The sequence below is a fragment of the Arvicanthis niloticus genome, chromosome 19, assembly GCF_011762505.2.
Source record: "Arvicanthis niloticus isolate mArvNil1 chromosome 19, mArvNil1.pat.X, whole genome shotgun sequence".
In the NCBI taxonomy this organism is placed as follows: Eukaryota; Metazoa; Chordata; class Mammalia; order Rodentia; family Muridae; genus Arvicanthis; species Arvicanthis niloticus.
In genome coordinates this window covers 27418498-27431479 of record NC_047676.1, presented here as the reverse complement: position 1 = coordinate 27431479, position 12982 = coordinate 27418498, and the positions used below count along the sequence as shown (strand labels likewise).

Sequence of the window (12982 nt, the reverse complement as noted above, 5' to 3'; positions counted from 1 at the left end):
CTGAAGCGCAGGAAACTGAATCAAAACGTTTTCTTGTGATTTTCATTAAGGGATTGTCTTGTGTTTCCTATTCCCATAAGTGAGTGCTGATAACAATTCTCCATACCTTAGCACGTAAGTCAATCATTAACAATGGGCTGTACTTTTCACTGGGTTGTAAAGAATGAGAAATCAGAGCTTCAGAAATCTTTCTTGGGGTAGACAGGTGGGGTAGAGAAGAGTGTCAGTTGCCTGTAAGCCTCATAACCACTATGTAGCAGGCTGCAGTCTGACATGCAGGGGACGTGTCTGAACAAACACAGGTAAGGAATACCTGTTCGTTTCTGTTTCTCTATCCATTCTGATTCTTTCTTCTCACCTTTCCAATGTGTGGACTAAAAATGAACAGGGGCAAGGTGTGGTTATAGTATCAGTGGCAGAAAGGGGGTTCTGTGGATTGACCTGTGTTTCAACAAGAGATGAGCACTGGAACTGCTTGTTAACTTACAAAACCAAGCCAAGATGCATCTGACTCCTTCAAGACTCAGAGTTTCAGAGAGAAAAATGTGTGTCAGTTACAGGAGCAAAGATCAGTGTAACAGCAGTGGTCACATGATAGGCTAGTCCTTGGGGAGGATAAAGATGAATTAGTGTAGACTTGGGAACATCTCCAGATCCTACTCAAAGGCAAAGAGAGGTTGAATGGTAAATTTGAAAGAATTACTACAAACTGCGCCAAAGGAAGGTCTGGGTGAGTTATGTTTATTTCTCTCTCTCTCTCTTTCTCTCTCTCTCTCTCTCTCTCTCTCTCTCTCTCTCTCTGACAGACTTTGGTTTTTTGTTTTGTTTTTTTGGGGGGGTTTGTCTTTTTTTGCAATAGTCTCTTTTAAAATAACTTTGTCTTCTTTAGAAAGCTTCCAAATACTCACTCCTCTCTCATTGACTTTCTTCTGCTGTTACACGTGGCATTCTTGTGACACGTTTATGACGATGAACCGACATTAACATACCCCTATCTACTTAAGCTGTTACTTCATTTACATTAGGGTTGAGTATTTGTCTCAGATGTTTTATGAGTTTTAACAAATACATAATGTCAGATCACTGACTTGTACAAAATTGTTCCATGACCCTAAAAGTCCTACCTAGTCTTCTTTCCCTACTACCCTGCCAAACTCCTAAAAACCACTGACCATTTTTCCTGACTCCATGGCTTTAGCTGTTCTAAAGTGTCACATGGTTGGAATTAAGCAAAATGTGGTCTTTGCGGGTTGGAGTGAGTTAGTAATATGCTTTTGAGTTTTCACTCCATCTTTCCGTGGCTCAATAGCCTATTCCTTTTTATCACTGAGTAACTTGTGATTGTGTGGCTAGTCTATAGCAAATGTATCCATTTAAGCAAATGTTTTAGCATGGTAGAAAGCAGAAACAACTAAAGGAGTGAGTTAGAAAGTGGCAATAGTGAGACACAATGAAAGCAAGAACAGAGATTTTAAAGAAGTAGAAAAACTACCTAGAAAAACTACCCAGCACAGATGTCTGATCTGGGATAAAGAAGAGTTCTGGTTCTAGAGGCCAAATGTCATAGAGTGTTGCCAGATTTTGTTTAAGCATATGGAGTAGGAGACACATTACCTTCAACCTGAAAGCCCAACACATGGTAGGCACCCCATAATATTTTTCGAACCATCTAAACTCCAAGACTTTTTCTAAAAAGAAGCTTCCCCAAGGCACCAGCTTATTGGCTCAGAAGCCCTATGCAAGCCATCTTAGGCAAGACATAGCAGCTTGGTTTGATGAGCCTTTGCATGTCATAGGATAAGACAATATTCCCTTGATAACCTTTGTTTGACCTTGGCTTATGAAATTCATGAGGACAAGCAAAGAACTCAGGTTTCAACCTAATTACAGAAATAACCCAAACGATTTCTATGCAACAACAACAACAAAGGCTATGAGAGGAAGATGAGCCAGCTATGCCTTCACCACATTCTAAAGCAGAGAACATCCAGGCAACAACATCAGTAGCCCACATGCAATGATGCAGGAGCCCAGTCTGAAGGGATACAGCTTACAGTATGGCTGTGTAGCAGTCCGGAGAAACTGATGGGCCAGCTGGGACTTGCAGAATCCAAAGTCAATTTGCTAATTCAATGGTGCTGCCATGCTAAAAAGATCACCTAGACCTGTCAGTGCATTGGTTCAAAATCAGGTTCTCTGCCAGAGCACAGCATTGGTATTCCTTGATACTCAGATTCCTTTCTAACTGTGTGATGAAAATGGGGAATTGACCAGGCATGAAGGTAGGATCTTGTCCTTTGCAGCTGTTCAAGTCCTCTGCTCAGTTGACTTACACACTCAGCACAGGCTAGAGAACACCTGAGAATTTTCTACACAGGATAATAAATCTGGAAACTGCTTTGCCCAAAGGCTATTCTGTAGAGTGGAACTCATCCATAGACTTACAACATATTCCTTGTCTCTATTTATGTTTGCATAACAAGAGGGTTTCACTGTCACTGTAGTTAATAATGGATGATGGATTTGGAGGCATAGGAATAAGCAAGGTGTAGCTCTCGATCCCACTCAAAGCTCCTGGATGGGAATACTTGGAGGAGGGAGAGATAGCTATGTGAAAGACAGTCTAGACTGGTTCTGTGTGCACACCTGCTGACCTAGAGATCTTCAAACCACAGGGCAATAGAAACAGCTCAAGCAACTTTCGTGTAATGAGAAATGAGCAGAGGAGAATCACACTCTGATTCCAACACAGCATCAGCTTGGGGAGCAGCTGCCTCTTCTAACGTATCAGCTTCTAGCCACTTCTGTTCAATTGGCTGGTCTCTAGAGCATCTCCTGCACATAGAGTCCCTAAGACAGGAGCAAGTAGTCCCTAGGCTAAAGCTGCAGCTCAGTGCCAAGGAACTTGTCTTGCTTGTACAAAGCGCCGGCCTCATTTCCAGAAACTGGGGGAAGTCTAGACCCACCCTCCAATATTTAAAAATATTTTGATGGTTTCATACACCAATTAATTCCCCCTGTTGTCTCTCTCTTCTTCTGCTGGAATTTTTCTCTACTAGTGTCCCACTTTCATGTCCTTTTTTTCTGTGTGTATGGTGCTAGATAATTTACTCCAAGTTTTTCTGTGAGAAATGTACATCTATATCACAAGACTTTGTTTTCAAGGAACTAACCAAACAGAACGCCCGTCTTACTTCCTTGCTCATTCACATTCTCCGTTATGTCTAGAAGAGATTGGTCATGAAAAATCTAGGGCCAAGTCCAACATTTGGTAGTTGGGGAGAGGAAGAGAAAACAAGATACTGTGTCCTGGGAATGTGACTTATTCTCCAGAAAAACCTTCTCCGTAGTCTTCCCATTCACATTTTCTCTGTGACTTTTCAGAACCTTTCCTAGACCTCATTCTTCTGACCTTATTTCATGCCCTTTTCTCCAGCCTGCCTGATATTGTTCAGCTACAGAAACAGGACACATTTATGTATCTCTATAATGAATGAAAAACACCAGTGTAAGGCTCAGGGTCCCCCATGGGTTATGGAAAGGGTGTAAAAAGCAGAGCACAAGGCAAAGAATGTCATGAGATGGACACAATCTCTTCCACAGAAGCCCTTCAGTTTTAGGGACATTAAAAGACTTGGAAATACAAAGGTAGATGCCTTTGTTCCCCCAAAGAACTGGTAGGTGAGATTGCCTCATGGGTCTATCATGGTGGCAAAAAGTATGGTGACCTGGGACCACATCACAGAAACTTGTAATGAGGTCTGCTCAAGAGGTCCTGGGACCACGTTGTAATAGATGGTAGAGCTCCTCAGTGCCAAGAGGAAAGACAAAGCTGAGTGGAAGATGTCTGTGGGGAATGTTATCATGGAAAGAGAAGCCCCAGAGAGCATAGAACAGAGACACAGAGGAAACACAGTGGTAGCTGGAAGACTGCAGGTCAAACAAAGGAAATTGTGATATTCGTCGCAGGGAGAAGTGAGACTTGGAGCAGAGGCAGTGCCAGCCCTCTGGATGGACTTAAGTCATGTAAGAAGGTTGAGACTAAGAAAAACCATCAAAGCATTGCAGATAGAAGAGGCATGGAAGGAGATTAGCATTTGCAGAAGGAAAGGTCTAGATGGACTGTGAAGAATAGTTTAAAAGAGACAAGACAGAAGACGTGGAAAACACATGGGAGGCTGTTGAAATGAACTGGCTGGGAAACAGTGTTCCTAGGAAGTTTCTGTCTACACCTGTCACCTCAGGACTCCTGATGGCGGGTGAGAAAGACTTCCTTGAAAGAGTTCATTCATTACTCACATCACTTCGGTGGTATCAGTGACTATCGTGGCTTTATTTTACATCAACAGCACTATCATGTAAATAGTCCTTACTGATAAGGGTCAGCCTCCTTCAGCATTTGCCAGTCACTAGGCTGAGGGATACAGCTACCTGGCATTTCTTCACTGCCTCTGTGAAGAGAAGTTTTCTCTTTGATTATGAGTAGACACGCAATTGCCTTGATGTTTGTTCTAGCACAGAGGAAGAGAATAACTACCAGAGAAACTCTTTTTTTGTGTGTTTACCTCGCACTGCAGTGTCGTCAGTTAGGTTTCATTTCAAACCCAAGATTGTTCAAGCCAAAGTAGAATTAGCTTTAAATGCTGTCTTTAAAGAAGCAGTATGTTAGAGAAAATGGCTTGACACTCGTTAGTGTGAGGCATGAGGGGCAGCACTCCGCTGAGACTTAGTTTAAAAATATCATGATCTTGCCAGGCAGTGGTGTCGCATGCCTTTAATCCCAGCACTTGGGAGGCAGAGGCAGGTGGATTTCTGAGTTCAAGGCCAGCCTGGTCTTCAGAGTGAGTTCCAGGACAGCCAGGACTACACAGAGAAACCCTGTCTTGAAAACAGAAAACAAAACAAAAACATGATCTCTAATAGTTTGCTGGGGCTGCCATAGCCAAGCCTAGCAAACAGAGGGATCTCAAGTGACAGCAAGAAGCTGCAGTTGGGAGGCCACGAAACAGAAATCCAAGTTATCAAGGTAGCAAGCTTGGCTACCTTCTCTTCTGAGGTCTGTGAGGAAGAATCTGTTCCACGTCTTTCTCTTCACTCCTAGTAAGAACCCGTTGCATTCCTTGACCTATAGAAAGATAACCCTTGCCCTCCCTTTTCATGCTGACATGATTCATTCTCTCTCTCTCTCTCTCTCTCTCTCTCTCTCTCTCTCTCTCTCCCTTCCTCCCTCCCTCCCTCTTTCCCTCCCACTCTTTCTCGCTCTGTGTCTCTCTCTGCCTCTGTGTGTGTGTGTCTGTCTGTCTGTCATTCTGTCTCTCTTTCTGTTGTCTCTGTCTCTCTGCCTCTCTCTTTCTCTCTGTCTCTTCTGTCTCTATCTCTGTTTCTGTCTATCTCCGTCTCTGTATCTCTCTGTCTCTGTCTCTCTGTGTTTTGTCTCTGTCTCTCTCTCCCTGTCTCTCTGTCTCTATCACTCTGATTCTATCTCTGGCTCTCTCTCTCTCTCTCTCTCTCTTGCTCTCTGTCTCTCTCTGTCTCTGTGTGTGTCTGTCTGTCTGTCTCTGTCTCTCTCCCAGTCTCTCTGTCTCTATCTCTCTGTTTCTGTCTAACTCTGGCTCTGTATCTCTCTCTTGATATCTCTGTGGGGGGGAGGTGCATCTTTGTCAGTAAGAGCCCATATGTCTAGACCTAGCTATCCCCTTTTAATAAGTTAGATTGAAGCAAAGCCCATCATAATGGGCTTCTCTCAGCTGCTTCCATCTGCAATGACCTTATTTCCAAATAAGATCCAATTCTGAGATGTCAAGTGTTCAGATTTCAACATAAGAATTTGTTGTACATTGACAGATACAATTCAGTCCAAATACCACCTAATATGATTTCGAAATTAAATAAATTATCTTCTATTTAAAAAAAAACCTTGGGCTGGAGAGATGGCTGAGAGGTTAAGAGCACTGACTGCTCTTCCAGAGGTCCTGACCTCAATTCCCAGCAACCACATGGTGGCTCACAACCATCTGTAAAGGGTGTGTCTGAGGACAGCAATGGTATACTCATATACCTAAAATAAATAAATAAAGTAAAAATAAAATAAATAAATAAAAATAAAAAAAAACACAGCAGAAAAAAACCTTGAAGTTCTCTCCATTTTCTGAGGTCTTTGATTTTTCTTGAGAGACTTGAAGTTCTTGTCATACAGATCTTTCACTTGTTGGGTTAGAGTTACCCCCAAGATATTTTATATTATTTGTGACTATTGTGAAGAGTTTTGTTTCCCTAATTTCCTTCTCAGCCCATTTATCATTTGTACAAAGGAAGGCTATTGATTTCTTTGAGTTAATTTTATATCTAGCCACTTTGCTGAGGTTGTTTATCATCTGTAGAAGTTCTCTGGTAGAATTTTTGGGGTTGTTTACGTATACTACCATATCATCTACAAATAGTGATGCCTTGACTTCTTCTTTGCAAATTTGTATCTCCTTGATCTCCTTTTGTTTGCATATTGCTCTAGCTAGAACTTCAAGTACTATATTGAATAGATATGGGTAGAGTAGACATCCTTGACTTGTCCCCGATTTTAGTGAGATTGTTTCAACTATCTCTCTATTTATTTGATATTGGCTGTTGGTTTGCTGTATATTGCTTTTATTATGTTTAGTATGGGCCTTGAATTCCTGATTTCTCCAATACTTTTAACACAAAGGGGTGATTATTTTGTCAAATGGTTTTTCGGCATCTAATGAGATGATCATGTGATTTTTTTCTTTGAGTTTGTTTATATAGTGGATTATGTTAATGGATTTTCATATATTGAACCAACCTTGCATCCCTGGGAGGAAGCTTACTTGATTGTGGTGAATGATGGTTTTGATATGTTCTTGGATTCAGTTTGTGAGACTTTTATTGAGTATTTTACATTGATATTCATAAAAGAAGTTGGTCTGAAGTTCCCTTTTTTGTTGGCTCCCTGCATGGTGTAGGTATCAGAGTAATTGTGGCTTCATAGAATGAATTAGGTATTGTTCCTTCGGGTTCTAGTTTATGGAATAATTTGAGGAGTGTTGGTATTAGCTCTTTTTGAAGGTCGGGTAGAATTCTGCACTAAAGCCATTTATCTGTCTCTGGGCTTTTTTTTTTTTTTTTCTTCTTTTTTTTATTAGATATTTTATTTACACTTCAGATGGCATCCCCTTTCCCCATTCCCCCCCCACCCCCCTTAGTAAACCCCTATCCCATGCCCCCTTTTTCCTTTTTGCATTTATACATTTTTTAAAAATAATGTTAATCATAGGCTTTATAAGTTTGGAATTGTTCGATCAGAGGTGTAACCCACTGACCAACCTAGATATAACATCTATCTTTGACTGGTGGAGATACTTGAACCTCTGCCTCCCTGTCTCCCCTCTCTTTGGTTGGGAGGTTTTTAATGACTTCTATTTCTTCAGGGGCTCTGGGCCTGTTTAGGTAATTTACCTGCTCTTGATTTAACTTCGGTACATGGTATCTGTCTAGAAAATCATCCATTTCATCTAGATTTTTCAGTTTTGTTGAATATAGTGTTTCAATCTTCTTGTATAACTTGAGGCTTGTTTTGTGACTGATTATATGGTCAGTTTTGGAGATGATACCATGAGGTGCTGAGAAGATGATATATTCTTTTGTTGTAGGGTGAAATGTTCTGTATATATCTATTAAATCCATTTGGTTCATAACCTATATTAGTTTTACTGTGTCTCTGTTTAGTTTCTGTCCATTAGTGAGAAAGGGGTGTTGAAATCTCCCACTATTATTGTGTGAGGTTCAATGTGTGTTTTGAGCTTTAGTAAAGTTTCTTTTATGAATGTGGGTGCCTGAATAAGAAAGTATGTTGAAATACAACTGATTTTTCAGTTGTCACTGAATGCTTGTAGTTTGGGTGCACTGGGTCAGAGTGTATGAAATGAATACGCTCCTCCTTATGTCCTCCTGAGGCATCCAGAGAACCAATCATTCATCATTTGAGCCTTGTTCATATGGGCCTGGATAGGACCACCATACTGAATCGAAGAATGTCACTTCAATGTGTCCTGGATAAGATGAACACATGCTGCCTACGGGAATAGCTGACGTGAATCAAAGTGTTTACTCACCCCAGATCACATCAGAATCAGCCTTTGTAAAAATAAATAAGGTATGTTGATTTTTTGTGCAGATGGTTAAACAAATCTGGTGGGCCAAAATGAGTTCTAGGAATAAGGAATATCAGAGGGCAAAGCTGCTGAAGATAGCAAGAGCTGCACCTGGACAATTTTGTGGCATAGCCCCTGGCAGCTGTGTGCGGCTGTTCCAGGGGACTACAGTGCCAAGAGAATAAGAACACTTGCCTGACAAAGACGGAAGCTGACTCAAGGGGGCAAAGTCAAGCTGAGCTGAATTCTTTGGAAACCTACAAGAGTAATCATTCAGAGAGGGATTCTGATGGACTTCCCTAGGCACTGACTGTTCTTTTCAGAAGTCTGGACTCCCTGACCTCTAAGGCCTCTCAAGGTATGGAGCTCTCTTCCTCTGGAATTCCTCTATCTACTTTCACTGATGCTCAGGGAGACTTCTGATTTGAGCTGGAAAATACTGCTCTGAAGGGCAAGAATGCCCCGAATCTGCTGTTCTAAAGCAGTGTGACCTTGGAAAAGTAGCTAAACTTTTCTGGACTCAATGTCTTTCTTCATTTTCTGAGAGGCTTGGAGTGCCAGAAATCATGGGTCCTTCTGAGTGAAATGGTTCTTAGAAACCTAGACCAGTTTTATGGCTGTAGAAACTAAGGCTGGATTGAGAGATTTAGTGATTGTCATGAAATTAATCTATTAAAGGCAAGGTGCCTACAACTTGAATATCTTCATTCTCACCGAGAACCAATTACACAAGGGCCCTTGGTGTCAGAAGCTACATTTGTTCCTCCTGAGAAGCCTCTGAAGTACATAGTGTTATTCCTGTTTCAGACTTGTGCAAGCCAGTTTTGCCAATGACTTCCAGCTGCTGAGTAAAAAGTCAGAACCTTACATGTCAGACACATTTCCTGCTACCTTCATTTACCCTCCTGCGGTCCTGGTTGCATGCCTCCCTCCATAGTTTCTCTTTTTCTAACTGGCTTCAAGCTGAGTAGAAGCAAGAATCTGATTGTTATGAGTGGGCAGGTTCATCAGAGGGTACAGATAGACAGACAAGAATACTTATTCCAAGCAGTGCTCAGTTTCCCAAGGGAAACTCCTATACAATGGATGAAAGATATTATTATGTAAGAATTGTTTTAGGATCTGATACCAGGAATTTAAATGATCTGATGTGGAATGGAATGCAGAAACATGGTAGCACAGGTTGGGTGGGAGCTAACTGGATGTTCCGCAGTGATCGGCTTCTCCTGGCTCAACATCCTCCTCCTGCCCTCCCTGTCTTTGGCTTAGAGAGCCAGGTGCATCAAAGTAAAAGATCCCTGATCAGCATCAAAACCTCTCAAAATCTAAAAGAAAAGTTGCTTCCTCTGGGTAAACTGGGGACTTAGCCATATATTAACGCCTCCTCTGAGTGACTAAGTCATACCTTCCAGGGTGAATTTGGCTTTTATGTTCCAGTTAGATGGCTTGGTGTCAGCAGCATATTGTAGCTTGCTTTGAGGATAATTTAAATTATTGGTCCCCCAGGTTTTTTGTTGTTGTTTTGTTTGTTTGTTTATTTGTTTTGAAACAAGGTCTCTCACTGAACCTGGACCAATTTGCCAAGACTACCTAATCAAATCCCTGGCAACATTCTTGTCTTATTTTTCTATTACAAATACTACAGAAGGGATCAAAGACATGTGGCTCTAATCTGGGTTTATAGATGGATGCTGCAGATGCAGAACTCAAGTCCTCTTACGTTGTGCAGCAGGCGCATAACAGATGAAGCCGTCTTCCCAGCTCTTAACTGTTTTGTTCATTCAAATGTCATCCAAAGTTATCTGTGATAGTATAAATCAGTGGGTTACTATTCCCTTCCTCACACTAAGCCTTCAAAATCCAGGATCAATTTCACACTAATTGTGTGCCCTTCAGTAATGATGGGTATACTTCAGATGGCGTCTACTGCCATTCGGGACAGCCCATTGTTACAGGGATATGTGCTTTAAGCCCTGTGGTATCTAGGGTATCTTTCCAACCAGATCTTTGATGTGCCAGAGAGCAGTGACATGGTTGGAAACACTCGTTCTGTTTTAGGGATTCTGAGTAGAAATAAGCAGGAAAATACAGACCATTCCCCAGCCAGCTATCCCTCCCCAAAAGCATCAATGAGCCAGTCTCAGGCAGCTTTCCAGACTGCTCTAGTCCCTTGACATACTTCCAATGCTAGTTTTCAGCAGTGAGCATATAAGACACCTGCCTTCTCTTGGTAGAACTCCAGTGTTAATTATTAACAAACAAATCCACAGTGCACCGCAGCAAGATGTCACTGTAAGGCTACCAAGTTTCCTACAACATGTCCAAAAGGACTTTGTTCCCACTGGGTTCCAAGTCAGAACAGTGTATACACAAACAATGGGGGTGGTATTTTTATTAGAAGAATTCCAAGCTACCAATCCTGGAGAACACATTCGAAAGCTTTCTCTAGGAAAGTGGGTGTTCCTCCTATTTGACCCTCAACCAGACAGGTGTTTGGGAAAAAGAAAATCACACTACCTAAGAGGAAACTGAAGTAGCCAGCCATGACCTCTGGCAAATTTATAGATAGTTTCACCCATTGCATGCAGCAACTGTAATGGAGGGTAAGCTTTCAGGAGACTTGATTTACTAATGACATAGACACAAAGGAGTGAAATGTACACACCCTGGATATTAGAATAGTGGGGATGTGGAAATTTTGTCCCATTCCAGAATATGCATGAGGCCTCTGAAGTGCAGACAAAGGTGGAGCCTAGAAAGCAAAATTAGCAGTGAGAAGTACAGATTGCTTTCTACCCAAGGAGCTCTGGATACCCCAAACTCACTTCTCTAAAGTCTCTGTAGGAGTTCCTTCAAATTTGGTTTATGTGAAACAAAGCTTTTCCCAGTGATGTAATGTGACTTTGGCCTAAGTCACGTCAAAGTACTGTCATTCTGAACTAGGATTTAATTGTTGGGTAGTTACTGTCTGTGTGGCCCCGACTAACTCAACAGCTACTCCATTTCCACAAGTGCAGAGCCCTGTGACTCACTTGGAATCAGGGTAAGGGTTCTTGCCTTATTAGGAAGATTGAATAAGCACAGTCAAGGTACTTTAGACATCTATTAAACCAACACTGTGAGTCCTGCCTTTGCTCAGGTAGCATCATGCCCTGAAGGCAGTGAGGTCCAGGTAGGGTCATTCTCCCAGGCAGAGACAATATCCAAGAGACTATGTAATGAGATGGGTACCAGGATCTTGCCAAATCTGACCAGCCTAGTCCACCCGAGTTGTTGGTTTAGTTTTATCTTCTAACATAAAACAAATGTTCTTCTGGAGCAAAACCTTTTAATTAGCTGATAATCTGACAATTATCAGGACTTCAGTGTCTTATAAGTGAGGGCATACAAACATACAAAGGCCAAGTTGCTAGTGCCTTAGGACTCAGTCCATATATCCAGATGGCCATTTGTTGTCTAGACTGAAACATTCTTGACTTATTTTTCTATTACAAGTACTACAGAATTCAGGTCACTTGGAGACTGTCCTTTCCATTGAAGAAAAGTATTTTGAAAATTCTTTAGTTCAGAAGTTGAAGTTTTTCAAAACTCACGTTTCTTGCTATTTGCAGACACAAACTATTCCATAATCCTGAAGTTGCAACACTGTCCAGTAATGGGCTGTGAACCTAAAGCAAAGAGTTGTCATCTGCTAATATCTGTTTGTCTATAGCCAGGCAAACTAATTCACTTATTCCCTGTGGTTTTCTTCCAATAAGAATACAAGAGGGAGCAGAGAATACACCTGAATCCTGAAGACCCTGTTTGCTATGTCCTGGAGCTCCTTGGATTTGGTGAAATTAACTAAAGACAGTATGGTGATATCCTCTAGAGGGAGACGTGGGCCTGGAATCAGGATGCTGTCTGGTCATAGGAGGCATGCTGTGGGCTAGGAGGCCTGAGTAGAGGACATGAAACTTAAGACCAGGGCTTATTTAAAGCCTTTTATTGGTGATGTACCTCTAACAAGGTGCATTTAACAACTTCAAGTGTGGTCAGTGTAGGGCTCCAAGGAAACACAGTGAGAAACCTAGAAGCTCTGAGGAAGAGTTAGGATGTTTCTCCCAGAGAAACTGAATGCCTAACTAGTATTTAAAGGCAAGTCCTATAGTAAAGGTCTTCTTTGTTTCAAATAATAACATTAGGAGCTAGGCCAAGAAAACTGTTTCAAGTTCTTCTCTTACTTCTACATGCATCATGCATGCAGTCTCTCTCTCTCTCTCTCTCTCTCTCTCTCTCTCTCTCTCTCTCTCTCTCTCCCTCTCTCTCTCTCTCTCTCTCTCTCTCTCTCTCTCACACACACACACACACACACACACACACACGCATACACATACAAATATGTGTGTGCATGCACATATGCACACAAGTGAATAAATAAGTAAGCAAATAATTGTAAAGAAAATTATTTAAGTTCAGAACAGTGAACTGAATGATGATTACAAGGAGGAGACCCTGGGTCCTTTAAGCTGCCTGCTCTCTAAGGTGATGCTTTTCTTGGCGCATGATGGAGAACAGGGGTACCAGCCATGAAGTTGATGGGGCACTAAAGAGCCTGTTAGAGAGATGCAAAGAGGCTCTTTTGTGGATTCTAAGTGAATGAACAAACAAAGCGGGCTTTTGGTCTTGATGTTGGACGAACTATGACGTTCTACTTTAGACATCCCACACATTAAAAATAAAACTAAAAATAAAATCAGGCACCAGGGGCTTTACCCCATCCACTTGAGCATGTGTATTACTGCTGTCCTTGTTCAGCTCACGCTTAGCCAGTGATG

At 41.7% G+C, this 12982-nt stretch overlaps 1 protein-coding gene across 5 annotated transcripts in view; it reads left to right on the top strand.

Moving 5' to 3' along the window:
• Positions 1 to 12982, top strand: part of Prlr (prolactin receptor) — a 175652-nt gene that overhangs the window by 38379 nt on the left and 124291 nt on the right. Inside the window, exon 1 of one of the 5 annotated variants that reach the window (XM_076916433.1) lies at positions 8299 to 8523. The exons of the other annotated variants lie outside the window; for them this stretch is intronic. The gene's annotated coding sequence lies outside the window, so the exon portion shown is untranslated. Of the gene's footprint in view, positions 1 to 8298; positions 8524 to 12982 lie in introns of those variants that run through there. 5 annotated transcript variants of the gene reach the window in all.